Source organism: Glossina fuscipes, unplaced genomic scaffold, assembly GCF_014805625.2.
Source record: "Glossina fuscipes isolate IAEA_lab_2018 unplaced genomic scaffold, Yale_Gfus_2 2, whole genome shotgun sequence".
NCBI lineage: Eukaryota > Metazoa > Arthropoda > Insecta > Diptera > Glossinidae > Glossina > Glossina fuscipes.
The window spans coordinates 5,980,370-6,006,920 of record NW_023998416.1 but is presented as its reverse complement, the minus strand read 5'-3'; the positions used below and the strand labels follow the sequence as shown (position 1 = coordinate 6,006,920).

Here is a 26,551-nt window from a genome sequence, read left to right as displayed (position 1 = left end):
GAACTTTTCTACTGAATATTCGAACGGGTCTGTTAAAGATTAATTACCAAGAAAAATACTTTAGATTCGATATTATTAATAGAAACCCTTCTAGACCATACACTTTACACATGTGGTAAAGTTATCTTCGCTTACTACGAAAGTAAGCAACAAACAGAAAGATATGTAAGCTGGGCTCACCTTGTATTAGGCAAATAAAATCAGAATTATTTACGAATGTGTGTATGTGTATGTTCAGTGAGGCTATTTGTCTGTCCGTTCATCAGCCTGTGGATGACTCATGTACTGTTATTTTCAAAGGCGTATCATCTTCCATGTGTGTTCAACTTTGCCCTTATGAAATAGTGCACTTGTTAAAGGTCTTCTCTTGTACTTTTCCAAATCCCTAACGTTATTAATCGCGTTTTTAATGCAATATTCGCTAAGGACATTAAAATATGTCTTGGCCATCTTTTCTCTGTTTTCTTTAAATCAAGCGATTGCTTAAATAATTTTTAAAATAAATGGGATTAGGGTGTTTGCAAAATCGATCTTTCGAGTTGGTAGACATATACAGAAATAAATAAATTATAGAAGGATTGTACAAAATTGAGCTCCCATAGGGAGCAAAAGTTTCTAGACAAACTAATTTAATTTTTTGAATTTTTGTCAAAATAATTAATAAAAGGCGAGTAAAATTATTGCATTTTTTTTTTCTTTTTCATTACTTTGCATAAATAATAAATAAATGCTTTAGGCTGTATACTAAATTGTGAGCGAAAGTGTAAGCAATGTTGTGTAAGTGAAATCAAAACACAACCAGAGAAATTTTTCTTACGTTAATTCCGTTTTAGCGCAAACAACACTCACACTTGAATTTCCGGTTCCGGTTAAAATAACCTCTAACTGATATACGTATCTGTTCACATACATTTATAAATCTATACACATATATATATATATATATATATCTATATATATAGTTAATAAACAATACAAACCATTGCTAAGCGCACTCACCAACACACTTACTAAATGAAATATCAATTACTCTTATTTTGAATTGACTGAGCAATCGGAGAATAATTTCATAACTTCATAACCATAACCAGCTTTTTTAAATCCAACATGTTGGTACGAGCATGTAAAGCATGTTGGATTGAAAGAGCAAACTTAAGAGCGCCGTCACAAATGCAAGAAGAACTATTTAATTAATATATTAAAAGAAATGCGAAATCGTAAAGAGAATCATAAATTCTTTGAAAACGAAGGAAGGAGAAAAGTCAAATATATTAAGTAATAGCATAAACGTACATAGCTGGATTAAATAAATTAAAAAAATAAGAAAATAATATAAAAAAAAAATGCAACGCTTTTAACGAAAATACGTGAAACCGTTCCTTTTGCAATGACGGCAAAAAAAAAATAAAAATTTGTATTACAAAGTTTGATTAAATTATTATAGATGAGAAGTATTGTTATATTATCAATTTTATTATTTTAATAAAATGTTTAGTAAAAAAGATATAAAAAACAAAACAGCTAATCAATAAAGTCGTTGCAAGTATTTAATGGCAATGACGTTGAATATATGTGTATACATATGTACGTATATCTACAAGTCATTGCGAGGGGATTTTCCCAATTAATTGTGTCTGCCAAAATACGTTCATAGACAATCACACTTATATATTCATATGTTTAGAAACATATATATCTATATCTATATATATATATATATATATATTTTAGTCATAGATGTAGATATGGATTTTACTATAGTTCTTCTAGACGTTGCTTATACATATATACATTGAGGCCAACAACCAGAGCCAAAAAATGAAGGAAAATCTATATGCGTTGTATGTATGAAAGGAAAATGCCGTTAGCTGTAACGTATTAGTAACAAAAACAATAACAGCAACAAAAAGAACAACAACTAACGCATTAGGTGACACGTGCTTTTTTCAGCTGTTTTTCTGTGCAACAACAACAACAACAACAACAATAAAAGCAACAACAAAAACCTACTCACCAAGTAAAACGAGAGTAATATTGAAAAACGCAAACTTGGTTACGAATACGCTAAAAACAACAAAAAACGCAAAAAGGAAAAAAAAAAATATTCGACAAAGCATGAGAAAGAAAAACAACACAATTACAGAAAAACAGCACAACCACAGCAACAATCACAGAACGAAGGCATTCAAACACATGCTAGCATGCACAAACAGGCACACTATATACACACACACACAAGCACATGCACACCTGCAAGCATACATACAGAACAGAAAATCCATATCAAAACAAAAACAAAATTCAAATAAAATGCAGTCACATTTTCAACCGTTATAAAATGCATTCAAGGGTTTGAGTAGCGTCAGAGAGTAACAGCGAGAGTAACGATAACAGAGAGCAAGCAATGAACCAGTGAGCGGGTAAGAGAGGAAGAGAGCAAAAATTTAACGTTTTATATGCATTAATTTTTATATATGCAAGTATAAATATATATATATATATATATATATATACATATATACATTTATATATTTACATATATATATATATATATATAAGATAATAATGCATAGATTGATATATATATGAAATTATATACGTACGAAATCAACCGTCTCCATGGAGACTTACAGGCAAGTTGTTAATGGTGTTTTTCATTTTTAGAAGGACTTGAATAAGAGGGTGAATTTCCTCATACGGCGATATTCCGGCGTGTCTGATTGCACCCTCTCTCGTTGCTTACATATACACACATACATATACGTACGTAAAGATGGATATGCGTGTGTCGATGCATGTATTCAAGTCACAACAATAACAGACAAGCCTAGCTGGCTGGCTGGCTGGCTGGCTGGCTGGTTAGCTGACTGGTTGGTTGGTTGGCTGGTTGGTTGGTTGGTTGGTTGGCTGGCTGGCTGGCTGGATGGGTGATACTCTTGTAGTCAGGCAGCAAGGTTGTTGTTATCGTTTGGCGATGGTATGATTAAGTTTGCCTGAGCAAAGCCAGAGGTTTTGGCAAATTGCATTATTATGCGAATGACTGCAATGCAATAACAACTACAATTACTACAATAACGCTAACAACAACAATGCCCACCATCATAATCAGTAAGGAAAAATAGACGATGACAACCAACACCAACAGCAGAAATAGTGATGGCAACAAAAGCAATCATAATAAAGCAAGTAAGCCGCGCAAAATTATTTTGCAATTTCTCTTCTTCGCTTTAACTCTTACTCTGCTCTCACGTTTAAGGGTTTAAGCATGAAGAAGCAATATATTTTAGGGGTCTGCAGTACCGATGGGCTCAGGCACATTGTTTTATTAACCGTTCTTTTTTCTTCCTTTTGTTTTTTTTTGTTTTTTCTTGTTTTAGATGTCTAGCTAGTAACTGATGATGATGGTGAGTGAGTAAATGAATGAACAAATGCTTGGGTGTTCGGGTGCTTAGATAAGTTTTAGCGAATTCAATAGTTTTGTTATTGTTTTTTTTTTTTTTTTTTTTTGTTTTTTTCCTCTTTGTTGTGTGAGGGGAGAACAGATTACCCCTTTAGGGTTACTAAGGGGTTTTTCTTACGCTTCTTTCTGACTTAGTCGCTGGCATTCTCGCTTGATGCCAGCTGTTTTAGTAGATTGTTTGTCGTTTTGTATGCCGGTGCAATTTGTTGTGTTGTGTTAAATGAATGCATTATTAAACTGGGTGTTGGTGTTTATTCAAAAATTAATAGAATTTCACTCCACTGCCTTATTCAACAACTTATTCATGTTGTTGTTGCTGTTGTTGCAACTACTATTGCAGCTGCTGCTGCTGCTGCTACTGCTGCCGCTGATGTAGCAAAGCTTGATATTGCTTTTGCTGTTGGTTTTCGGGGACTTTTCAGTTACGAATGTTAATTTGAATTTTATTAGTTTTTAGGCACTCTAGCTGATTTGTTGTTGCTTTTTTTCTTTTTTTGTATCATATACTTTGTTTGTGGAAATCATCCTTTTACGCATACACATACAGTCAGACATATATACATATATATGTATATATTCAGCAATATTTGATATGCAAAAATTAGGAAAAAAACAAATAAATATATTTTATGGAAGTGCGACTGCGTTAGAAAATCTGCTCAAATGGAAAAAAAAAAAAAGAAGACACCAACAGCCACAATAACATTTTGGTCATGTTGCTATCATCAGCAGCAGCATTGTTGTTATTATTATTTTATGTTTTGTTAGCATTTGAATAATATTAGAGATATTTTATGCATTTTCTGCCTCATAACCCATCCCGTTTCCCCCACCCACGCATAAAGTTCGTTCCACTACGCATAAAGCCTAACATTATGCGCTGTCTATACATAAGCCGGCAGATGTGTGTTGGTATATGCTATATGCGCTCATATGTTTTTAAGTAGGGGCAACCAAAGTACGTTTAGAACCCTGGCTCCTGCCATCTATCTTTCAGGCTGCCTACTATGTGCACGTACGAACATATATTGTTAATAGACAGCTCTATACGTATTTTTACCAATAATGATGTGTTATTATTAGAAATAATTATATACAAAATAATTGCAATTTTTCCCTTTTTTTTTTTTTTTTTTTTTTTTTTTGCTATAATTTTTAATAAAATTTTGTAGTAGTGTACTTTCAATGTTGTTGTCGTTTTTGTTTAAAATTGTTGTCATTATTGAATTGGCAGTAATTAGAAACGAAATTGATTAGAAATAATGAAAATTTTGCAACATTTATTATATCACCGTAATTCATTAACATATTCGCTTACACAGGCATAGATATGTCTCTTCTTCTTCTTTTTTTTTTTTTTTGTTTCATTTCCCTAAATGTATCTAAAATATAGTTTTAATAGTTTAATATATCGATGATGGAGATAATTGCATTTAATGTTTTTTTTTCCTCTTCTTTTTTTTTTTTTTTTATTTATATTTCGAAAGCAATGAAAAATGAAAAGTCATTTATTGGCAGTTAGATTAGTTTAGAAATTTAAGCAATTCTTTCACTAAAGTACGAAAGATTAAAATTGATGGTGAGTTTTATGATAGTACGTTAATCAAAAGTTCCTTGGTATGATTGGATATTTGGTTCCCTTAGGCATATATAAGGACAAACGAGAAGTAGAAAATACTTTTGCTCATTTTTTTTCGATAAGCTTGCCCTATGAGAGCTAAGGAGCTCTCTCACCTGCTCTCACCTGACGTGAAAATAAACTTGTAAGCAAATTTGATCTTCTTTAACACAGTGAGTTAACATGTTGATGTCCCTTCCTCTCTTCGAAAGCAGTGCAATAGGGTGCCCAAATGTCCGGCGAAAATTGTTATGCAAACTCATTACTTATATCATACACAACCGATACTTTATGTTTTTTATCTCATGCAAGTACATTTACAAAGGCGGTGGTCCTGCCAAGTCGAAGCTTTGTGGCTCTACTTTTACCAGCGAAAGATACATAAAACTATTTTACTTCTTCAAAGCCAGGAAAGTTGGGACGAATATGGCGTATGGTCGAACAACTCATAGAAAAGCCTCTTTTTAATTTAGCGGTTAATTATCGAGTTTTTCATTTAAATTAATCCAAAAAAGTTTTCATAACATTTTTCCGCTGTTTTATTAATCTTGCTTCCGCGCTTTATGCCACGTAAGCGATGTTTTAACATCTTCTGCAAATGTGAACTTTATACAAGTATGTATATACTTGCATTAATTTGAATCACTATGCTCTGCAGTTCGGTTTCGTATATCTAAACTTTATATTTATTTACAAACCTTCGCACAACATCGTTTCTATTCATTTAAAATGGAGGTTTGTGTTGGAGGAGGTTAAAAGAGACTGGTTTTTTTAATTTGAACAAAACGAAAGTTGTTTCACTTTTGGGAACAATTTTTCCCAATTCCTTTGATAGAGACATATATGTCGTTTCGGGAAAACCCTTTGTTATTTTGCGAAAATACTAACCGTCAATCCATTCGACCGTTTGTTGACAAATTGTTTACAGTAGCTTTAGCGATCCCTTTTTTTTTGTTTTATTCTAAACAAGAGAAAAATCAAAATTTCCGATGTTGATTAACACTTCGTTGCCGGAAAAATTCTCTCTCAATGCTGCAATCCCGTTACGATGATTAATGGCACCATGTCGGCAAACAGGCGGCATCTGCTTCTACAATGACTTGCGAATGGAGCTATGGCGCGTATTTCTGAAGACCATGCTCAAGAGAGGAAAGTTTTTCCTTACATTGAGTATGCCCTTTCCCTAATGGTTCTGACTTTAGGTCATCCATTTTAAGGACTAAATGGACATCAAAAGTTTATGTTTATCTAATTCTAAAATACTAATGTTATCCCGCTGGTTGCGTTTTCCACATTGGCTGATAGTATTAGCTCAATATTTACATACGGTTTGCAAACCGTCTCTGCAATGCATCGCCAAAGGGTGCACGGTGTGAAACTGATTTCGAATGAGTTGAGCATGCCTTCCTTGGTGACTGAAAACGTATAAAATTTGCATAGATTTCAGGTAGGATGGCTGCTGGAGGCATAGTGGGATGTCTCCTTGCTTGGAAAAAATTAATCCGCGAAAATTTTTTTTGTAACACTTTTCTCTGATAGCTCCCTTCTATCAGTCCTGTGTTGTTTATTGCATATACTAATGATTTTTCATCGAAAACATAATCTACCAAGAGAACAGAATTTAATTTAATTTGATTTTTTTTTTTTTTTAATTGGACCAAGAACTCAAGGCATGTTCTCTGTACGCGTCATAGGGTGACAATCAGAAAGAAGTGCAAAGAACAAAAGGGATAGGGATTGGATACGGGCTAGCGAGTTCCTGAGCAATCGGTATGTGTTATGCGCTTATTGACTCACTATAGCTACTACAAAAGGCGCCGCGATTTAAACCCGCGACTCTTATACTATCCGGCAATGCGTGAACCCTTATAAAGAAAACATTTAGTTAAAAAACTTTCTTTCAATTGAAATCTATCCTGACTTACTACCTTTCCAATCTGATTGATTTCATTCTATGAATGAATATTCAACATGTCTTTCTCCTTTAACGATCGAAGGATCCGTTCATCGTTTTTATGCTTAGCGATATCAAATTATAAAACATAAATCAAATAAGTTTCTTTATTAATAGGTAATTACTCTTAAATTCTATTTAAATTGAGTTTTACTTCGTCCCTTTCATATCTAATTCGAGTCAATGTTTGCCTTTTATTATTGCTTTTTCTATATAAAGTCATTCAAGTGTTTTAGATCAAGGATGTAAAGAGTGACAAATTAATTGCTTACAAATCGCATATTGTGTTAGCCATTGTTCTTGTTGTTGCTTCTGTTTGCTTGGTAAAACATTACATGAGTTATAAGGCGCCATCGAGTTCTTCAGCCAAATGCAAACATACACATTTATCGAGAGTATGCAAGCATTAGACTAACAAGAAAAAAAAAAAAATAAAAAAAATAAAGGACATTATGGTAATATATTAAAATAAAACCTAACAAAATACTAAATAATGAGTTAAAAATTGAAAAAAAAATAATAATTTTTTTTTTTTTTTATGTTGCGAAATTAAGCTAAATAACCAATGAAAAGTAGGGGCATTTATCTATGGTATGAATTGGAGGACAAATCAAATAAATCTTGAATACCTACAAAGTCATTTCATTTTTTATTAAAGTAAGGCGTGCCCTTTCAAGTGGATCCATTTAAAATAAAAATTAAAATTGATGCCAAGTTTCTCATCGATTTATAGGTAAATTATTGATAAAAAGAAAAAACTGTAAAAAATGGTCGAATAGCATGTGATTATGAACTAAATAAGTGAAATAAACTGAATAAAGAATTAAGGACGCAATGCCCTTCAGACTATGAAGATTTAAAAATTTTCATCTTATTTCCTGTTGTTAATTGTTTTTGTTTTTCCCTACACCACTCGTGGTACAAAGATGTATTAGAGATCTATGGATGTATGCCACATCCAGACAAACTTGAGGTTGACGCACGTTAATGGAAATGGTCAGGATTGGAACACGCTTCTCTCCACTTCCCCTATAACGCGCTTATTTTGAAAAGTCGTTATATAAATAATTGCCGAGGGGTGTACGGTATGTCACGGTGAGCCGTGGCCGACTATAGTGTTGTTATCTGCTTTTGATATGATTGATTCGCTCAGTAGATGCCACCTATATTCGTATTATGCATGTTAGTGAAAAAGAAGTGAACGCGAGATACAGGCAGCCTGTCGAATGTGTTCCCAAAACACCTTCACCGACTACGCATTGACGACGCTCAAAGTAAACTGTACCTTGTAAAATTGGGATTTGAACCCACGAATAACGACTTGATAGTCATGACCCTTACCTACTCGGCTGTACGACCATTAGCTGGTTTGTCTATTCCTAAAGCTAATTTGTGTATACACTACGATCGATCTTTTATCTGACGTACCTTAATACTTGGAACTTTGATAGGTCGAATAATCAGAATTTTAAGTTTAATTAACTTAAATATTCTTATGGTCCAAGTTCATCAGTGGTGTTTGTTTTGAAAAATATATTCCCAGTCTTTTCATAATTTCCAAATCAGTTAATTGAGAAAAATTTGCAAAGATTTTTAAGTCGATTTCATAGGTTACAAGAAAGACGTCGGTCGTTGCGTAATAAAGTAGAAGAAGCTTTTTGTTTCCAAAACTGACAATATACGTAATTTAATTTTTTTTCATTTTTTTTTTTTTAATTTGTAAAAAAAATTTGCCCATTACCAGTGAAATAAAAGATTTGACAATAACATTAGGTATTTTATTTAGTTTCGCGTTTTATCTTCTTTCTCTTTTACTGATATTAATTCTTGTTTTATTTTTTTTTTTTTGTTTTTTTTTATTTGAAAAAATTTTTATGAGATCGCAATGCAGAAACCGAAATCAAAATGAAATCAGTATAAAAAAAAGGATAATTAAGAATGTGCTTATTTAGTTAGAACGGCGTCATTGGGACGGCTCTTTTTTTTTTTTTTTTTGCTCTCGCTGCATACATACACACACACACACACATATACGCATATTCATGTTATTGTTGTTATTATTGTTGTTGTGATTGTTATTGTTAAGTTTTCTCTTTGCTTTACTTCCTCCAAATAGAAATCATTGCACATTAGTAAATGTGTTCAACCAACAACGCATAAAAAATATAAAATAAATGAAAAAAGGGTTTTCATAATTTAAATGACATTGCCACGCAGCCATACACATATATTATACATGTATGTATTTATATGTATATATATGTATATATATGTACATATATATACATGTATATATATATATATATATATATATATATATATATGCACGTATGTATGTATATAGATACATTTAATAATAATTACAAGAAAAGAAAAAGAAAAGAAAGCCATAACTTTGTCTTGTTATTATTATTTGATAAATGGCTGAAATGAATTGGCTTTTTTATTATATTACATATATATCCACCATCGGAGAACGGAATTTAAGTGTAGTCATTTTTGCCATCCCATTTTGATATATAAGCAAGTTAAAGCTAAATCGATTTATCTGCGTTCATCTGCCCAACCATGTATCCGTCTGTCTGCCCATTTCGGGCTTATAAAGTCTTATAGTTTAGAAAAATTAGCTAAATGAATTTAAAATTGCATTAATTTTGAAAATAATTGCGTAATACACTCAATCATATATCTGTGATAATTAATAGAGAGCAAGCTTACATAAATATTTATAAAAATCCATATACTTTTCTTAAAAACTCTTTAAACAGGCCATTGACTCGAGCGAAAGCTAGAGAAGTGTAGAAAAAGTAGTAGTGGACTCGAACATAAGAAATGCTATATCCGATATTTTGATCGAAATAATTATAACATTAGTACAAGGACATCTCTTAGGAGAGAGTTGAGTAGGATTCTCATCAGAGCGTACGGGAAAAAATATCGGAAAACGTACCCTGCCTAATGGTCTCACTAAAAAAATGGTATCCTTCTAAAAATCCCTTTGCCGCAGAATCTTATTTAAGACGAACCAATAAATTCTTTGTGCAAAAAAAATTTCGGATCAATGATTGACTTGGCTATGAAACAGTCCTTGCCATGGCAAGAACGCATTCGTATTTTGCGCCATTCAAAAATATTCTTGTAAATGATTTCTACTCCAGCAATTCCTTGCAAGCTATAGATTTAACTACACACATGCACGTATAATCGAGGCAAATGCATGTACAATGCAAATGGACTCATTGTGTTCAGCGCTTAAAAGCTTACTAGCGGGTACGTTTATTGGTGGACATTGAAAATTTGTTTTAGTTATCTACAAAGCTTATTAGCTTGTTATTAAATAAAAGACGCACTCAGCAACTGAAAATCTCTCTGAAAACAAACTTTCATTAATCATTCCTTGGACATTACAAAAATGTAAAAAGCAACATAAATTCTCACTTATGTGTGAACTACATAATTAAGAAGTTGCTCGGCTTTCCTTTACTAGGCAGAAGACGCGATTTAAATTCGCTAATAAGAAGGTTTAGAAAGGTTTTGGAAAACCTATCATCTTCCTGTTAGTGACTTTCTCCGTTTTAGTATTTATATTAGTCTATCTATATAGCCCGCAAATCGTGCTGTACGTTATATGATTTTGGCATATTTATGTGAAATCATTCTTTACTTTGAATATCTTCTTGACCTTTTCGCGTTATATAACGAAGCAGATGTTCTTCTTGCATTACGATTGCTTTCCAAATTTTGAATATAATTAACAAACATTAATTGAAACGGCTTTATTACTAATTGCATAATGTGATTAATCAAATTAATAATGCGCACATCATAAATCCTTATCAAATATGATGCTCGTTTGCAATGTCTGCAAACTGTTTACATATAGCTATAAAAACAAACAAGTTGCAGACGACTTTTAGATTAGTACTTTTCTTATCTTCGGCACGTTTACTTAGCTAAGGTTAAATAAACTTTTTTGATGCCGTTCAGACCTTTCTAAAATGTATTTTGAAAATCACATTAAATTCAGTTTATGTCCATGTAATAAATAATCAGAGTCAACAAATACAATTCCTTTTTTTTTGTAGCCTACAACGCTTGTGGTACAAGGGTAAGTATATAACACTTTGAGACCTGAGATAGGTCGGTCTTTTATTATGTGGTCAAAATCGATTTCTAAATCAATCAGAAACTGTCGGTCCGTCCGTCCGTCCGTCCGTCCGTCTTGTTTTCTTGTGTGCAGCCGAAATATTTTGATGAAATTCGGTAGATCGTCTTGTATTGGCCCAAGTATGAACACTGCTGAAAATGATTCGGATCGAATCATTTTTTTGACCACTTACCCTATAATGCCTCATTGTAAATAGTCGTTGGAAACGCGCTTAAGAAATGATAGGAAAGACTTTTACTGATGGCAGCGGTGTGAAGAACGAGTAATTGCCAAAATGTGACGTTCTGTATACAACTCGTAAAATAAATAGATGCAAAGACTTGGACTGTCGAGCAGTCTTGTTAAAAAACCAGATTGTGGAACAGATGTTTTTTATCATTGCTGGAAAGTGGTATTGCACTATGCCGATGCCCAATAAGATCGCAAAATGGAGAGAGGATTTCATTAACTATGAGCATCTGAGCCCTCCACTGCACGCGGTCAGAGATCCCATCCGACCTACACATACGAATTATAATTTCACCTTAACTGTATAGGGATTATGTAAAAGGGAGCGAACATCAGATGTGAGATTTTTTCTTTTACAAAGCTTTAAAAAATGTAAGCCATGCTTCTTACCCTACTTAGAACAAACGTTCCGTTTAAGGCAGTTTGTTTTGCACTCTTATGCCTAGAGTATTGAGTTCTAGTAACTCTTTTAGTTTGGTGCAAGCAAAGAAGAGGATATTCGATATAAATTTAGTTCGCCCGAAACTAATTCTTAATAATTGTCCGGTATTTAATGAAATTATAGAAAAACTATTCGATATATCGATATAAGCGTTTAGTTGCTTAATGCATTAGTCTTTGCAGCTTTTTTCCCGATTACTTTTTATAAGCTTCTAATTAAAGTATTAATGGCATTAATAATAAATTTTTTATGAGTTTTATGACTACTAGTAAGCTCTTAAAGATTAAGAGAATATTTATTGTTCAACATATAAAAGGCCAAGTGGAACGTAACCATTAACTTTTACAAGACCAAGACCTAGAAAAGTATTTACTGTTTTTTTATTCGAAATTAAGTAGTCAAAGTCAAGATGGGGGTAATCCGGCCGAGGTGGAAATAGTTTAGAAACATATTCTAAATGTAAGCTCACAGGATAATGAAACTTAAAATTAATTAACAAATTATTTCGTAATGGTACGTAACGGTAATGAATAACTGCATTAATTCTATTTAGACATACATTAGGGGTAACTAACTATAAGTAATCAATTATTTGCAAAGAATTTGTTTTGCCTTTAGTTCTTGATCGATTGTTGAAGAGGAGACAGATATTCTTTTACAGTTTTCGGTAAAGTAGACTCAACCCTGCGGCTTGCGCGATTATATTTGTCATTGCATAACGGTAACCGAAGAGAAAATTTACGATATTTATGGAGATGTATCGAAAGTCAACAAGTGTCAACGTTGGTTCAGGAGATTGGCTGTTCATGATTCTGGTCTCTGTGACTGAGCTCGAAGTAGACGACCTGTTGAATTGAATAATGACATCGTAAAATCTTTAGTGGAAGCTGATCAATATTTAAATCTACAAGAGTTATTGAAAAAGTTTGAGACCAACTTAGTAATATGAAGACACCTTAGCGAAATTGGGAAAGCGTGTACGCAAAAGTTACATCAATCATCTGGGACAAGAGCACTCGTCGATCAATTTACACTTCATTGTTTTGGGGATGTCGACAAGATTCATTTCTTATGATATGGCGAACCAAATCACAAAATCAATATTTTGCTTAGGGAATCCTGGATGATTATTTACGGGTCCACCCTATTACATGTACTGACGGCTCAAAACAAACTCGTCACCCATCGAATATTGATTTCGCGAACTTGACAAATAATAACTCGACAAACTGTTTTTGTAATCCTAATCCATACAAGCGATGTATATGCATCCGATACGCAGACCATATATTTGTTGGAAATGCAACATTAAATATTCAAAAAACTTACCTTTAAAGTTCGAAAGCGATTGAAGGTTAGGATTAATTCTAAAAATAATTCTTTAGAGTTCAGAAGTACTTCGATCTAGACAGATGTAAACGTGAAGTGCAGAGTATTCGGTATCGGCTTTTATTTAATTTTAATACGCAATACGACTGTAAGATGGGGGTATAGTCATTTTGTTTTTTTTTTTTTTTGTAATGTATGTAAGATCGGAAAGGAAGCATCAGAGCTTCAGTGTGAAATTCTGAATTGATTTAGCGATGTCTGATCGTCTGTGCGGTGTTTGTGATTGGCACTCTCCTGGTCGCAAAAATGAAGATATCGATTTAAAGTTTGGCAGAAACATTGGAAGTTCTTGCATGCAGGTTGCTATTGAAAATAGGCTACAATCGTCAGCGTAGAAGCCGACAGTGTAGCAACTCCGTTTTTCTTAACAAAAATTTGTGGTTTTCTGCTCTTCTGCTTTACTCAGAAATTATACAAGTGAGAAGATCGAAATTTTCTACATTTACTTTACGAAATATTCCACCCTTTACGTGCAAAAGTGAAGAAAATCGGCCAGGCCCACACAGACTTACAAATGATTAAATTTTGGTGGGGTTTTATGTTTATTTAGCATAAGGCAGAGGAGACAGAATGTTTAAAACTACTTTGTACATTCCTCAACTGAGGAATGCCTAAAAATGGGTTAATTCTAAAGTGAATATGGTGGAGACCGCGCCTTGGTGCTTTAAGTTTATTTTAATAGTACCAGCGATATGGGTATCAAATAAGAGAACTTGGAGAGTAGCACGGGTAAAGCGTAGTGATGGGTATGCGATATTCGGTCCCCGCCGAATATAACTTTCTTACTTGTCGTTTTCTAATCTGTTTTTCTTTTCCTCTTTGTTGCTACTTTAAATGTATAATGGCCGTGAATGCGTGTATGTTTCTATTTGATGAAATCAACTGATGGCTAGTTAAACTCATCTTTATTGCGTACGAAGGTAAATGTATTTTTTTTTTTCTTTTTGGTTTTTGAATTGGCATTTAACACATACCGAATATTCCAGTATTATATTTATTGGTTTCTTATTAAAGCGATACCAACGTAATTACATCTAATTTAAGTTTTTCGAGGAACTAATTTGTTTTGTTATAAGCAGCAATTGTATTAAAGAGCAAACAAAAATCAATTTAAGATAAAAATTCCGTAAGCTATCTTTGTAGTCTTTTTGAAAGCGATCTATATACATATATACTATATACATATATGTATATATATATATTTATTGTATATATGTATGGTTACATATACAAATATATATGAGTTTTTTTTTTTTTTTTGTATATGAACGTATTTATGTACAAATATTTTTTATATTGATTATTGTAGACATAAAAAATATTATTATTAGGCATTGATATTAAAAGCTTTTATTAAAATTTACATATTCTTACGACGACTAATGATGGCCATCTTTATATTATTGTTAGCAAGGTCAGCAAGTATGGCCAATAATAATCATAATTTTGATACTAAAAAAAATTATGCTAAACAATATATCATTAAGATTTATAAAAAAGAAGAAAAAAAAAAAAAAAAAAAAAAATATTGCCTTGAAGGCTAAGGAACTGGTTCTATTGGGAATTGATTATTATAGAAAAATAGGGACTTTAGATATATAAGTTTTTCGCATTTCAAAGTTACCTTTTAAAACGTTAACTACATTAGTTGTACCTGTATCTAAGTATGTTTTGTATGTATACCTGAGTTCGAGTGGGTGAATCTTAAACATAAACGAGTAATAAAAAAAACAAAAAAACTTTAGCGTTGTATCAAAACCGCTTTCGCGTACTTTTTATATCATTTTCGAACTCAATTCTGCCAAATTTTATAGATCTATTTGTTATACTTCACAGATTGTTAGGTCGTCTGGAAAGCTTTGTCGCATAACATATTGGTCTTTGAATATGTTTGATGTGTACCTCAATAATCCATTTACTTACATTGAGCGCAAAATAGACGGTTTCATTTGAGATTGAAATCTTTAGAATGAAATTTGCTTGAAAGCTGTTTTTTCCAGACGACCTGGACGAAGATCTACAACTACCTCTCAACAACGTGTCATAAAAGTTTTCACAAGCAACCGAAACCTCGCTTCCTTTGTACAGATGATACCAAAGGCAATGCTTTCAATGCACTTTAGTCACTGTGCATTTCGTATCTAGCTAACGAAGAGTATTGGCAGTAGCCCTGTTATGTCGCATGAGACCCCACCGCTGCATCTGTGCGTCTGAGCAACATTGCGGCTATCGACGTGCATAATTCTTGCCACGCGCGTATATATACTGAACGCTCCGAATTCGGCACCAGCTGGAATCATTGATGAACTTTCATAAAGATCTTTAATCCACTTTATATCTTTTTTTTTTTACTTTTCACTAATACGTAATTAATTTGCCAAGAAGATATAAAAAGCGATCTGAATGAAAAATAAATTAAATATTGGGAATACGAGCCATGTCCAGTCTAGCTTGGCATAGGAGTTGATATAACATAATGTCTTGGAAGTATGACACTACTTAGAAGGCGTTAGAATGAAAGAGGTGTGTTCATGCTTACTTTCCTAAATGGCAGGCCCGCGCTACAAACTTTCGTAACGCTACCGGCGCTTCAGCTATACAGGCGAAAATCGTCTTGGCGGAGTTTTGTGAAATTTTGTGGCGAAAATTTTAATCGGCGGTCTCTGAAGAAGGTGCTCGTAATCAATTCGAATTGTATTTAACCTCAAAAGGAAGAGATCAACTGCTTCGAAAAATTTACGCAAACTTGCGATGGATAGAAAAAGTTTGTTTTACGCCATGAATTTATAAATAATCCCATTAAAGTGTTTAATAGACTCACTAGTTCCACCGCATATTTCCGCTAGTGGACCCCTAGAAAATCTAAATTAATAATACACACCTTTATATTCAGAAAAGAAACTCGCTTGCTGATCTTGTTATATACATGTCTTCTGCGATTAAGCTGACGACGTGAAAAATGAAGTTGCTTTAGATTTCGTTTGAAAATTTATACAGTCGCCCTTATAGATCTTATAGATTTTTGAGTTCTGGATAATCAAAGTACTTCCGAGACATCTCATGAAGATCAGATAACACTGCGAACAAAAGCTGGGCAGGTAGAAATCGGACGGAGCTAAATAAAGGTGACACTAAAATAAAGCAAGAGCGGAACAATGCGACTTGATGTATTGCGATGCGATCGCCAAGAGTTGTCTTTCCTAATATTCTGAACCAGCCACTCATATATACAATACTCATACATGCAGTAACACTCAAATAGTGTTTTTTGCTAACAGAACGTGACGTAAGAAAAACTGTTCCAAAATGAACCATATCCGAATATTAATGAAGAAATATTAATCGGATTGATTTTTAATCGTAGTCAGATTCGCGATCAATAGGCGAGCATTAAGTTCTTAGTTGTGTAAAATCCCTAACTTGCTACTTTATTGAATAAATGCACACAGTTGCGGCTCACTTATACTTATACGATTCCATTATGAAAACACCAAAGCTAACACGTAAGGTGGCCAGAAGAGTGTAAATGTTGCATAAATGCTGAACATCCGCCGACTTGCGTGTCAGATTTTACTGAATGTATTGTCTGCCAATGCCACTCGATATTAGTTAAGGTAAGAGGAATATTTATGATATTTTGGAGGAAGAGTTTACTTGTACCTTTAAAACCTAGTACTTTTTTCAATCAAAGTTTGGCAACAAAATTTGAGTTCTTGAGAACATAGACCTCCCCGTGTTGCTAGTGCGCAGTGGGTACATACTCCCACGCAATTCTATTCATCGAAATATAATTCCATTTAACGAAAAAAGTATAACTAAGAAAAATTTCTTCATAATGATTGCAGGATAATGTAGTGAAAACGTTATAATTGATCACGGCCGGGCATCAAATAGTCTACACTACCTCACTTAATACAGTTACCCATATAAACACTTTTAAAAGCAAAGATTTGCATAGGAGGCGGTCGAAAAGCGATGGTGTCGACACGAACTGTTTTCAATAGCATTCGTGGTTGGAACGAAACGCGTTGGTGTATATCTCAAAAATTCCACCCTATGTTGAACATGAAACAACAAAACGGACAAACGGACAGACAAGATTAGACCGATTCAGAAAGTTGTTCTGTTTCGGATGATAAAAGTTGAATATCTCCCAATACCTTGTGAGTGTTGTGTACGTCCTTGCTTGCTACGACTGGTGTAGGGCATAATTACCTTTCCTCCTTAATCGATTTGAGACAAAAATAAAAAATAAAATTTCAGTAAATATGAAGACAAAATTCTTCTCTTAATATGACCGAATGAGACGCAGCTGTTCACTGCTGAATTACATTTTCGTATTATATTATTCGGTATCGCTTAAGCAGGAATTATTACGCGTATGCAGTTAATTCAAACACATTCATGTTTATGTAATACCTCAAGTCTATCGTTGCAGTAAGACGAAGAATTATAAATTTAATATAATGTATTTATGTAACGGCTGATGGCTGATTGTCGATGGCCGTAGAATATTTGTGCTTTCTGTACTTACCTTCAAGATAGTCTGCATATATGCTAGTGTTGTGTTCGCCCTCATACAAATTTACTCCATTTTTAATTATTAATATTTCACAGATTACTTCGTCAACATTTACAGTCTCTTTATACATGTAAGTAAGTATTTGTAGTTTAACTTTCTTATTTTTCGTTCATTGGAATTTAAATGATTAACATTTTATTTCTGTTTTAATTCACTTCTTATAAGATTGATTTCTGTTAATGATTGAAGAGACGAAAAACAAAAAAAAAAAAAACATTGCATATATTGCGCTTATTTATATATGTATACATATATATATATCTGCACTTAAATCGTTTACTTTAAACAATGCGAGCTAAAATAATTTATTTGTCTATAAACCGCGTTTTAAACTAAATCAATATAATAAATAATTTGAAGTAAATAAAACTAACTAACGTCTTAGAATAAGTTTCTATAGATTTTAATACCAAATAGAATCTTCGCATTTTTATTGAATTTCATTCAACTACCCGCTTCATTACGGTGGCTGACGGTTGCTTATTAACAAGAGCTAACTATAAATACTTATCGTAAGCAATATAATAATAAATAGCTATTGGACGGATTGAATGAGGCAATTAGGAGAATACTAACAACGTTATCAGCTATAGTAGAGCAAATAGAGAACATTGGATGGCAAAAGATTGAAATGAAAGGTGAATGGTGCGGTTTAAACGGAAACAACATATAAACCTGCAACAAATTAATTGAAGACATGATAGCATGTATTTCAGCCGATGGACGGTGTTTAGTGAAAGGCTCGTATATAACTCAATAATGATGTTGTCTTTAAGTGAGTGTACCAAGACTTTACCAAGTACGAGTTGGAAAAAGTAGTAGCTGAGTAGGCGCGTAAGATAATATGTGTGGGTGTGGCGATTGGCGAAATTCCTGCTATTCCTGCGCCATCTAACTGTTAATCAATAAGCAGTAAGCTTGGAGGAGAATTTCCACTATTGAGGTAGCCGGTAAGAAAGCCCGCCTACACGAATTGAAGGGATTTACCTTATAAATGCAACACGATGACGGTCAGAAAAAAGTGAGAAAAGAGGAAGAGATAGGAAGATGGCCGCAGCTTAATGGGAGAGCCAATAATCGGTAAGCCGTATACGTTTTCCGACTGAGCACTGGCTGCAGCTACGACCAAAGGAAACTCGACTCCGCTGAGATTTGAACCGGCGAACACTGAAATTATTGCGATTCCTTTCCATTTCAACTAAATGCATCTAATAAAATTTATAAAAGATATTTTCGCACAGAATAGCTGGTTGTATTCCCAGTTTTATTTGAGTTCAGTTCAGTTTGCCAAATTGTGCTAATGTCAGTCTATAGTTGCTGCAATCGTCACAATTACCAAATAAATTAATTATTTCTTAGGGAAAAGTGTGAAGCTATCATTCGCAGTGGTTCCGTACCAAAAATCGTGGAACACTGGAGTTAGGAGACCCCACTGATGGTCGTAACGCAAATTTAACGAGTCAATAACCGGTATTTGAAGCCTTTGACTTTTCAAAAAATCAATTACCATACACTGGTTGTTATAGCGAATCCTATCAGGGTATGGACGCTTCGTCTCTTAAGGGGAATCGCAGGCGATTCGTGATTGTGATTTCGAATTCTACAAAAGTAAATCAGGTAAATGGATTATAGGATGCCACGGCCCACCATTAAATACCCCACACCTCTTCCCTTAATACATTTATTCATACAATGACTTTTCGAAACAAGGCATGCCGTGGAAAGTGGTAGAAAAACTAGTTTAATTTGAACTATTACCACAACTGTTCGTCCTTGAACCCAAAACATCTCAATGTTTTCATTAAAATATCCAAAAATTGCGACATCTATACTGAACACAAGAATACAAGAAGGACAGGCGAACAAATTGAAATGATAAAAAGTGAATCTGTCTCAACTTCTTGGGGGGCGTTGTGTCTGTCCGAATAAACTTAACATAACCATACCGCAAGTACGGAAGGGTATAAAACTCTCCAAAAAATATGTTTTTGTTAATGGAATGGATTTGCATTTGGCTCAGTTATTGAAGAAATTATCAAGTGTGACACTTTGCTTACTGTTGCGGAACACTATGCGCAGTTTCACAACGCATTTCTGAACGAAATTGTAGGTAAATTTGGACGTTTCTATCCAAAAGAAGGGCTTCCTTTCTGACTATGGCCCAAATTTCTGGACACTCTTTTTAGCAGTGAAGTAAGACAACAAATGTTGAAAATTTCTAATACGAAATAATAAAAAAATTTAAGTTCAAAGTTTAAGTGAGCCTTAAAAATCCATCGTGTACGGATTAGAGTTAAAAAGGATTTGTCCTCGCTACTCAGTTTTAATAGAAACTGAGAATGGGTCCAGCGTTGCCAGTTTTCAAATTTTTGAAATGTTCCTGTTTTTGTTAAGTTTCTCAGCCATTATTGCATCGCTTTTCCTATCAACACCAAAATTCTCGAAAAAGGTTTCCTGAGATAGACAAAACGAGATCTATTTCTTAAATCTTTATCGTAATGTTACTTACGCTAGATAGTAAAGTAAGCCCGCAAATGTTTTTGAAGGAATACGAAACTTGTATAGATACACATTTAAAGCAACAATAGTCAGATAAAAATATCAAGAAGATAACGACGCAGTAATGTGACACAAAAAATGCAATTAAATATATTTGTCTAAAATTGGGTAAAATGTACAGGGGCTTGTCGTCTAATTTCGCTATCTATACAGGCTATTAAAAGTTAAATGCACAATGGATTAATCATGACTAACACAATAATTTTTTCCGATGACGGGAAACTCGTCATAGAGAAGTTAGCGAAAGTATAGGAAAATTATTGCTTACGGATTCTTTCTTGTATCTATCTACTCACACTGCTGTGAAGTGAATAAGTGTGGAATGGTCTATCGAAAGCAAAAGTTTAATGGCGTTTCAAGAAGTATTCATTAACCAAATGCAAGCCTGGCTTTACTCGTCGTAATGCCCAAACCATTACAGTTCAAGTTATTTAGACGTAGCCGCGGGGAAATATCACTGCGTATGATAGCTGCATGTGGTTGTACTGCTTACAAAGCATCTACATTGAGAGAGTCTCCCTCTTAGCTGTTAGTGAGGACCCTTTGACTAATTTATTGGTGGCCGTGTTTATCCAAAAATTTTGAGGGCGTTAAATAATGTTTTGATAAGGGCGTTTCGTCTGGTCCATAAGGGAGGAAATGGCTCATCGCAATTACTGGCACCGATTTTATCTAATATCTACTACATCGGGCACCGTGGAACTAAACAGTAATTATAGCAATTTACAACTTAAGTTAATAAAAAAACAAAACAATGTAAAGCTATTTTAATAAAATTTTCACTATTAGATCTGTGCTTATCAGGTATTAGAACGATACACGTAAGTAACAGTTTAATAAAGCTTTCAAGCAATGTGTGCGTTTTTGCACTCAGTTTCCTATTTAACTCTGTTTTGTTATATATTTTTGAATATCTGTAATTTCTAGGTTAGTAATGGTCGGAGTGATATGGAAATTCTCGCTAACATACAAAATGGTATTCATTCGCTCTTAAGAGCAGCCGCCTTTCTCCCTTACGCTAAAAATTACAAGAAAACGAAGAAAATGTTTGACAAAAGGACAAATAAATATATTTAGAAAACTGGTTTAGAAGTAGATCGTGCGATCTTGACTAATCGCTAAATATATTGTCTATGCCTTGCTAAAGAGAAATATAAAAAATTAAATTATAAATCTGTATAGGGTCAATCCGTGCTAGTCCTTGACGACTTTAGGTTGAGAATTTACTAAATTCATAATAATAATAGTAACGATAATAGGATATTTTCATCATGGAATCTTCACTTGGTATTCAAATCTAACGCAAGCTTAAACTTGGAAGCATGTAATTCTAAAACACTAAGATTAATGCTTTTATGGCTTGTTTTTTATGCGGCCTTTGTTGTATTTTTTTTTGAGAATTAGAGTAATTCCGCTTAACTGCCAAATATGTCTTGAATTTTTTCGAGGAATACATTTCTCTTTTGGTATCAATTCTTTTTTTTATTTTTTTATTTTTTTTTTGGGCATATCTCAACTTTAAAACGTTATCTTAATGAGATTATAAGTGCTTTAGAAAGTATTTGGGATAGAAAATTAAAATGAAAACTACAATTACTTTTTTGCTAAGCTAATAATATGAGTAGAAAACTATAAGACTTCGTGATATTTAATAAATTAATTTTTCATTTCATAACAACTCAAATGCCAGAATTATGGCATAGACGGACGTAAAAAATGTACATTAAAAAGTTTGATTTTAACAAAATGGCTTGATTTGATTCAATATAGAATTTGTTATTAAGCAAAATGTTGAGAGAGTTTCACTATAGTCTTCTATACATTTATCTTTATTCTAAGCTTTACATGAGAGGCTAAGCAAGTTTAAGCAGTGGTACAAAAAATAATACCTTATTATTGGTATTATTTACGTATTTTTTTTTTTTTGGCGGATTTGCGCCAATTTTTGGCGAATTTCAAACATTATTACAAAGTAAATGATTATGATCTTGCCATCGGCATCATATAATTTTTATTTTTATCTTTTTTTTTTTTTTCATTAATAAATAACAACAACGAAAATTACAAAGCATTGACATGAACACGCGTATACACGTAAACAAACAAGCAGAATCTCTGTTAAATCTCGTAGATGGAAATATCAGAAGCGAAAAACAATAATAATAAAAAAAAAAAATAAAAAAATTATAATAATAATTTGCCCATGTGTGCTAATAAAAAGAAAATAAGTCACTTCTGTTTGCAGTCGCTGTTGATGTTCTTGTTGTTCTTACTACTTTTGTTACTATTATTCTTGTTATTGTTGTTGTGATTGTTTGTCACAGCTTGATTAATAAAATGCACAACTTCCGTTTATTAATAATTTTTTGCACTATTTCTCTGATTTGTTGTAGCGTTTTTTTCTTTCTCCGTAATATTTTATCATAATAATAATTTATTTTTATTAGTTTTTCTTTGAGGGATTTAGCGGTAGTAAGTGTAGGTATGAATGTCGATAAAAATATATGTATATAAAATCGTTTATGTATGTGTTTTTATATGTATGTATGTGTGCGGGTAAGCGCAGTGCAGGTTTCATTCTATGCACAAGTATTTAAGTATTGTTTTGTTGTTATGGCAGCTGATGTTGTTGGAAAAAATTTGTATTAGTGAATGAGTTTGTTGTTGTTGTTGTTGTTGTTGTAATATATTATTTTTTCGGTGTTTTTCTATATATATTTTTTTTTTTTTTTTTTTTTTGTGTTCTGTTTGTCATACTTTTTCAGTGCGAAATGTGACACGATTATAAAAATGCATTTTATATAAATCAGTGCTGTTTGTGCCATATGCGTGTGTATGTAAGTATGTTATTCTTTGAATGTTCGTTCGTTTGAATGTCTAAATTTACTTGTATATATGTGTGTGTTTGTGTGTGTTTGTGTTTGTGTGTGTGTAACGCTTACGTTAAGTTTACTTATTTTTACGTTAGTGTGTAGGCAATTCATTTATAATGTGAGTCAAGTGCCGGCTTGTATGTCGTGCATTCATTGCAACGAAAATTCGTAATAATCGTAATAATGAAAACGATGATCATTACGATGATGACGTTTGTTTACTGTCACTAGTTTCCATCTAAGAGGTTTAAGCGTACAATAATTTTGTTTTATGTGAGAGTTGGTTTGTTTCTGTGTTTTCGTTTTTTCTTTGACTAATTTTTCGCAAAACAAAAAAATAAAAATAAAAATGAAAGGACAGACGGAAAAGATTAATTTTAATAATTTCTTTATACATTATTCCAACAGGCAGAGGCATAAATTAAGAATTAATTGAAGATTTCAGGAAAATAACAGAAAATACTCATAGTAATAATAACAATAATAATAATGAGAAGAACTTTTAATCGCTTTCGCTTATCCATTTAAAGTCTTTCGAGATTTGTTTTATTTGTTAATTAATTTTCACAAAAATGATTAATTAAAAGAAAGGCTTACGCTCTTTTTTCTCAAGTCACTTAAAAAAAAGAACACTTGAAAATATTTAGTTTTATTTTTTTGAAGAACAATTCTCCTTTTTTTTTTTTTCTTGGGGATATATTGTTATTGTTTTATTAAGAATATATTTTTTTTAAAACGTCTTTATTATTATTATTATTTTTTTTTTGCGGAAACTACACAAATATATATATATAGAGAGAAGTAATGAAATAATTATTATTATTGAAATTCGCTTGTGTGTATGTATTCGTGTATAACCGTAACAAAAATTGTACTTGTTACCCGCCTGATTGCTAAAAGCGTACTGACTGTGATTATTATTACGGCGTAACAAGAGCCGGAGTAAGTTAAGTTAAATCGTACATGTCTGTACATGTGCTGTATCTGTGTGTCTTGTACTCGCACTCAACAACAACTAAAAGGAAAAAGTAACCAAAAAATCATAATAACTACACACACGGAATAAGCAAAAAAAAAAAAAAAATAAAAATAAAATAAAGATAAAAATAAAAAAACAAAAAAAAAAGAAATACACAAATACCATCGCACAAGCAGGCGTACACATACATACTTGCAATATATATGTTTATACGAATACTAACTCAAACTGAACACAACCGAACGAACACACAACGCGCGCACACACACACACACACACACACACACACACAGAGCGCATAGAACAAATAAGATACAAGACTTGTACTCGAACTCGTGGATACTTTTTTGTTCATTTGAACATTTTGGTTTGTATGGATGTATGTTTGTGCATACAGATGACGTCCACCGAAAAGAAAAAACAAACCATTCTTATGTATGTTCATACATACACTTTTACGTGTACACTTACTAAACACATCATACCGAATAAAATTAAATTGATACACACTTGCAAACAAACATATATTAACACTTATAGCTTATTTTGTAGTTAGTTGTTGTTCATATTGTGTAAATACATACATTTATGCCGATTTTTTGTCCTCCCATACGCTTTCTGTATGTCATTCAAACATAAAACAACAATACTAATAACAATAACAAGAACAACAACTATGTAAAACACACACAAAATTTAGATGGGCAAACAAACGAATAAACGACAGACGGAAAAATAAGTAAGACAACCAACGTACTAGTCTAGTCATTATTAACTTAATCATCGTCATTATCATCTTCATACACATGTGATGAGTGACGTTTATTATTGTTGTTGGTCTCGTTTGTGATATGAATAGAATGTTCTCTTTAACTCTCTTAACACTTGCATAGTTTTGTTGTTCTATTCTTAAGCTGAACTATTACTCATCACCATTGTTATTACTCTTTCTTTAACATTATTGTGCGTTCTCTCTCTCTCTCTCTCTCTCTCTCTCAGTCTCTTTTCATTCCTTTTTCACCCACCTACACTTATCCACTTAAAGTGTATTGAGTCTGTAAACAAATTTCGCTTACAACTGGCAATGCAACCGTTTTCTCTTTAATCCAACCACAAACAAACGTATTTTAAATCTCTTAGTTTTGTACTTCATTAACTCCAATACCTCTCTATATATAGCTCATTATTACGATTTTCTAGTTTTTTGTTTTGTTTCTTCGTTTCGTTGCTCTTGCGATTGCCTAACTTGCTCTTTAAATAAATTTTTACATATGTGTAAGTAATTCGTTGATATTTTTGCTTTGTTTCCCTTCTGTTGCAAGTAATTTGTTCTGATTGTGTTCGATGCAAACATGTGGTTGATTTTGTATGTTTGATTATGTGTGATAGTAAATATATATATAGTAAATATATATATATATATATATATATTTAATACTGTAATCCTTTTTCAAATAGATTTTTTATAGTTTTCACGTTACATGCAGAAAAGTATATTAAATTTCGTTTGGGAAATGCGTGTTTGCCCCTCACCCACTATTGCATTCGCCCCTACACTCACGACATTATTTTTCTCATGAGCCTGCGCGCGTTGTTCTTTCGATATGGCCTTAAGAAACCTGTTTTACGTAACTGTGGCCGAGTAGGTTAGGATCGCGGCTAGCAAGTCAGTGTTCGCGGGTTCAAACCTCAAATGCGCCAGAGTTTTTTTTTTTTTTTTTTTTTTTTGGCCATGGTACTAATGCTATGAGCTCGGTCGATAAAGATATAAAACTTACGAATTCGACAGCTACCCGCTAAGCTGCAGTTATTACCACCATACCGTTTTCTCTTTCCTCATTTCTTTCTGTACCATTGCCGTGTTATTGCGCGAAAAGGGCACAAAGCCGGAGTGGTTGGTTCGTAGTGCTTTTGCATTCGCCAAAATCATGCTACATATTCGATAGAATCAATTGATTGTAATGCATTATATGTTGTTAACACTTGTCTTTCACTGTCAGAAAAATTATTCGAGTACGATAAAGTAGTTTTGCAGCTTAACAGTACACGATCGCCTATAGCAAATATCGGCTATCGTTTGAATTGCAATTTGTTACACTCTTGACATGTATTTTCGAGAAGAATTTAAGTTGAACTTAAGCACTCAAAATATTGGATTTTCCGGGGTCAGCTTTACGGGACGACAATACTTTGAACTTTGATTTTTGTATCGTTATTATAAATCAACGTTCAGCTCTATGAAAAAAGTTGTAAATACATAGACGGCCTTCATTAACTTAGCTCCTTTTGTAGTCTTAAA

The 26,551-nt window shown here is 32.9% G+C and overlaps 1 protein-coding gene across 8 annotated transcripts in view; it reads right to left on the bottom strand.

Moving 5' to 3' along the window:
* The window catches only part of LOC119633789 (protein abrupt), a 136,727-nt gene extending 111,873 nt beyond the window's left edge, over window positions 1-24,854 (bottom strand). For 4 of the 8 annotated variants that reach the window (XM_038027527.1, XM_038027534.1, XM_038027533.1 and 1 more), the window contains exons 1-2: window positions 23,871-23,959; window positions 17,794-18,014 (exon numbers count right to left, since the gene is read on the bottom strand). The gene's annotated coding sequence lies outside the window, so the exon portion shown is untranslated. Of the gene's footprint in view, window positions 1-17,793; window positions 18,015-22,289; window positions 23,056-23,668; window positions 23,960-24,155; window positions 24,283-24,836 lie in introns of those variants that run through there. The other 4 variants (XM_038027532.1, XM_038027531.1, XM_038027529.1 and 1 more) reach the window with 4 other exon arrangements.
* Between the last annotated feature and the right edge of the window lie 1,697 nt (window positions 24,855-26,551).